This window comes from Bison bison, unplaced genomic scaffold (genome assembly GCF_000754665.1).
Source record: "Bison bison bison isolate TAMUID 2011002044 unplaced genomic scaffold, Bison_UMD1.0 scf7180017864471, whole genome shotgun sequence".
NCBI classification, from domain to species: Eukaryota; Metazoa; Chordata; class Mammalia; order Artiodactyla; family Bovidae; genus Bison; species Bison bison.
In genome coordinates this window covers 38,731,821-38,737,214 of record NW_011495032.1, presented here as the reverse complement: position 1 = coordinate 38,737,214, position 5,394 = coordinate 38,731,821, and positions in this window count along the sequence as shown.

Genomic DNA, 5,394 nt, shown 5'->3' with positions numbered 1-5,394 from the left:
GATTTGAGCTGATTCCTCAGCTGCAAAATGAGTATACCATAACGACGTCTAAGGTTCTTGAAAAATGAAAGTGTTAGTCACTCAGTCGTGTCCAACTCTTTGTGATCCCATGGACTGTATGTAGCCCGCCAGGCTCTCTGTTCATGGAATTTTCCAAGTAAGAATACTGGTATGGGTAGCCATTCCCTTCTCCAGGAAATCTTCCAGACCCAGGGATCAAACCTGGGTCTCCTGCATTGGAGGCAGATTATTTACCTTCTGAGCCACCAGAGAAGCTTAAGTAACTTCTGTGAAGTGCCTAGTGAGCATTTCTAAATGATGGTTATTATTGTTGAGATGATGATACCTGATTTCAATATCTCTTGATGCTTTATCAGTCCTATTTTCTGTCCTCCCACACTCAAGGAACTACAACAGATTTGTTTTCTACTTTTACCTTAAAAATATGCCCATCTCTTTTCTCTTTAATTTCTTTAGCTTGAACACAATGAGACTATTAAAGTCTTGGCTATTGCTACATGCCTCATGGGTACCACCAATGGAGTAGGGTGTGCTCAGCATCCCTCAGTTTCACCAGAGGCTCCATTCACACATTCTCTGTGCCTCGAGGATGAAGGATGGCAGGGGGCCAAGGGAATAAGTCCCTCTTCCCTCAGAAGAGAAACACACTGCCTTTGGGGGATGATTTCTGGAAATTCCTTTACCCAAACTATGCCCTGCCTCCGGAAAACTATAAATTAAAATATATTGCAAACAAATGGGACTGGTGAAGCACTGTTGAGGAACTAGCACTGGGGAATTCCCTAGTGGTCCAGTGGTTAATCGCTCAGAAGTGTCCGACTCTTTGTGACCCCATGGACCATAGCCCGCCAGGCTCCTCTGTCCATGGGATTCTCCAGGCAAGAATACTGGAGTGGGTTGCCATTTCTTCCCCAGGGGATCTTGCTGACCTAGGGATCAAACTCAGATCTCCCACATTACAGGCAGATTCTTTACCATCTGAGCCACCAGTGAAAGTGACATCTTGGGCTTCCCAGGTGGCACCAGTGATAAAGAACCCACCTGCCAATGCAGGAGATACAAGAGACACGGGTTTGATCTCTGTGTGGGGTAGGTCCCTTGGAGGTCATGACAACCCATTCTAGTATTCTCACCTGGAGAATCCCCATGGACAGAGGAGGCTGGCGGGCTATGATCCATAGGGTCACAAAGAGTTGGACACGACTAAATCGACTTAGCAGGCACGCCAGTGGTTATGACTCAGCACTTGCACTGTGATGTGGCCTGGGTTCAATCTCTGGTCAGGCCCAGCCAAAAAAATAAAAAGAAGCAAAACAAGCAGTCTCCCAGTCCTTCTCGTCCAGCTATTCCGGTCTGTGCCTCTAGGTCAAGCAGGAGCTGGGTAAGGACAGGCAGCCTGGCACTGGGGCAGCCTGAGCTGAGGTGAGCTCCCCTGGGTTGGGTCTAGGGTTTAGTTTAGATCATCTTTTAGTGCATTTACCACTTCCCACCCCATCTTCTGTAGAGCTTCCCCTGTCTCTGACCTTCAGAGGGATCGAGAGAGAAAAAGCAGGAGAAGAGAGAATGCGTAAGTAGAAATGCAGTAGAGTGGCTGAAAACGAGACACTCCATTGTAAGAGGAAATTGTTCGTGTTCAGAGCAATTTTTTCAAAACCAAACAATTCTCTTTAAATAGCAAGCTTGAGGATGTACCAATAGCACTCTCATGAAATCAGCTCTAAGTGGCTTCAGAGAATTGTGTGTGGAGTCTCAATTTATCTTATCTGTGGGCTTGTAAATCTCATCCCCATTAAAGGACCGTCAGGTGTACGGGTTGTTAATGGTGATGTGTACCCGTAAAAGTCTCCATCAAAAGCTCTGCTGAGTCACTCCCACTCCACCAGAGCCAACAGAATTCACTTTTTGCTTTTAGAAAAATAAATAAAAGTTGCTTCTAGAGAAGAGTGCTTTTAGCTGTTTCATCAACCAGTTCTCTTGGGGGCATATGGAACATTTTATTTTTGAAAGAAATCTGAGGTGCATGCAACATCCTACGTTCATCTCACGATGCAGACAGAAAGGGCTCATCCCGGAGTCCTGGGCCCCTGGTTGTTTCTTCACTTTGTGCCTGAAGAGCTCTTTGTTCACTCTTCACTGGTGGCCACAGATGAAAGTGAAGTCTGCACAGGACTGTTGAGAGTGCTGCGGGCCCAGCTCGACTCTGAGGAACTGACCAGCAAGAGGAGGGCAAGGCTGCCAAGGCCTGGACACCTGGGAAGAATTGGGTGTCTGAAATGGATTCTTTCCTTCTTCCCGTCTCTCTCCACATTTACTGCATGGCATGTAGGATCTTAGTTCCCCAACCAGGGATGGAACCCGTGACTCCTGGAGTGGGAGCTCAGAGTCTTAACCACTGGACTGCCAGGGAAGTCCCTATTTGGCCACTCTTAAAAGGGATAAAGGAGATCAATATGACACAATGGCCAAATATGTTATGTATAATAAAAGGAGCCATTGCTAGTAGGAAGAGTTTGATACAATTTTTATAAAAACAAATTTTATGTATGTTTACACAGATTTGTTTGTGTAGGGAGTAAGTTACCAGTGGCTTCATCCCAAATTGTTGAGTTATCCCAAAGGGTTATCACATCTAGGAAATAGGGCTGGGAGTAGGGTGGGGATGCAGGACTTTCATTTTTGTATTCAAACATTTCTAGATTAATATTTACATAGAATTTATAATAATGAATAGAGCAGTGGATGAAGGGACAGGCTTTTCAATAAGTGGTACAGAGATAACTGCATCTTCATATAGAAAAAAATTAACTTTGATCTTATCTCTCCCCTGTACCCCCAAATAAACTTCCGGTGGATTGTCGATCTAAACATTAATAGCAAAACAATAAAGCTTCTAGAAGGTATTGTATTTGCAACTTTGGGGTCATGGTTACACGGGTGTTTATTTTATAATATTTTGTTAAATTGTAAATTTGTTTCATGAACTCTTTTGCATATTCTATTTCATTACCTTCCCCCCAGAAAACATTAGAAGGAAGAATAAGGGTGCCTGGTACTCAATGTATCTGTTGAATGGTTTGGGGTAGGGAGCATGTGGGCAGAGGGTGTCATAATACCCCAAAGACTGTGACTCACAGGCTTCTCAATGCTGTCTGCTATGATAAGGAATCCATTTTCTTCTTGGAGAAACCCCCTTCCCTTGGAAAACACACCACCAAAATAAAACTTAGGTATGAGAGACTGTCAGTGAATCCTCCTTAAGCTTATAAACCTTTTTTTAACCTTGTAATCCTGAACTTGGTAAGAAGTCAGAGAATAGGATGAAAAAATAAGATTGGACTTCTTTTCATCCCCTTTGCAGTTAAAATTCACTTGAAAAGAGCTTCAGAAAACATCATTTCCAATAGATAAGAATGCACAAATAAGGCAAAACCCAAGAGTCAGCAGTGAGGGTACGGCACCTCCAGCTGTTTCTCAGCTCTCCCTCTGACCTAGAAAAAGGCTTCTGGGAAACCAAGTAGGAAAAGACTTGATTAATTCACGCACAAGTGGATTGAGGCCAGCAGGATTCCTTACTGCCTCTCAGAGTCTTCCTGATGCCAGCCCTCGAGGCAGAAATTAACCAGGGTCATTCAGGGAACCAGACTTCACTTGACAACCTGGTGAGGAGAGGCAGAGACAGCTGCAGAGGGCCTTTAAGGGGAACACTGTTGGTGGGGACAAGAGTGGGATGAGATGCCCCCAGATTTTCTTCATTCCAACTGGAACATTTCCAGAAAACATGGTGGATGGTGGTGTGCATGTCTGGATTGAACTGCAGAGTGAAGGAGGAAAAGAAGTTAGTGTGGAAATCCTTCCTTAAACCCAAAGGTATTCACTATCTAAATAAGTCCAAATATCTTTTACTGAATCACACAGAAATGGCTGGACAGATCTCAATGCATTTCAGAGATACATTTGGGGAGGTATAACTTATATAGGCTGCATGGGGTAAATGAAATTTGCTTTGGAGGACTTCAGAGACATCTTGCGGGGAGGGGGAATTTTTCTCCAGAGTAGCTGAAACTGAAGTTTAACTGGAGGCCTCAGATAGTGGCTCAACAGGCCATCTTATTGATACTAAGACCACAAAGGAAGAATGGTTTCAAATTCGAGCACCCTCCCACTGGCAGGCACTGACCTGACACCTGGAAGTACCTCAAAGACAGGCCCTGGGATGAATGCAGCAGGTTATCTGTTAATTTGATTTGGAAGTGATCCTTCCAACTGGCACTGTATGTTTCAGAATCACCTACACATTCACTTTTACTTTGAAGCGCACCCCTCGTATCCTAGCCACATTCCTGGAGTGAGAAGGGATTATTAATGGAAGCAGGAAATGAGGTCCTAAGCAATGAAAGAACTTGACCAAACAGCAGCAGCTGGGGATGTCCACAGACTCATGGGAGAGGGCTTCCTAACATTTTTCAAGCTGTGTGATTTAAGGGCATCGTGCAGGGGCTAAGGAGAGGCACTGGGACACGCTGGGGAGAAACGCTTCTTTCTGAAACTCAGGATCTGACTATGATTCCAAACCTTTTTGCTTCCGGAGTCTCGACTCATTTCAGCAATTTGTCCTTAATGAAGAAACTGTATTGTTTTCACTAATGAGCTCCCAGGACAGCAAAAATCACATGGGCAAATTTACTGTAGGATTGTTAGCATTTCTTTTCACAGAGATTCTGTCCCCACTGGGCCAGCTCCTAACAGGCCCCCTGGTGCACGACTGACCCTGTCCTTCTCCATATCTGCATCATTCACATGTCCACTGCAGATGGACAACAGCCATGCTGCTGCTGCTGATAAGTCGCTTCAGTCGTGTCCAACTCTGTGTGACCCCATAGACGGCAGCCCAACAGACTCCCCCGTCCCTGGGATTCTCCAGACAAGAATACTGGAGTGGGTTGCCATTTCCTTCTTTAATGTATGAAAGTGAAAAGTCAAAGTGAAGTCGCTCAGTTGTGTCTGACTCTTAGCGATCCCATGGACTGCAGCCTACCAGGCTCCTCCACCTATGGGATTTTCCAGGCAAGAGTACTGGAGTGGGGTGCCATTGCCTTCTCTGGGACAACAGCCATGCAGTGATGTAATTGGCTCTCCAGAACTGCTGCTCATGAAGGGACTTAATACAGCTTATGTGAAAGAGATGGGAATACCAGACCATCTGACCTTCCTCTTGAGAAACTTGTATGCAGGTCAGGAAGCAACAGTTAGAACTGGACATGGAACAACAGACTGGTTCCAAATAGGGAAAGGAGTATGTCAAGGCTGTATATTGTCACCCTGCTTATTTAACTTCCATGCAGAGTACATCATGAGAAATGCTGGGCTGGAGGA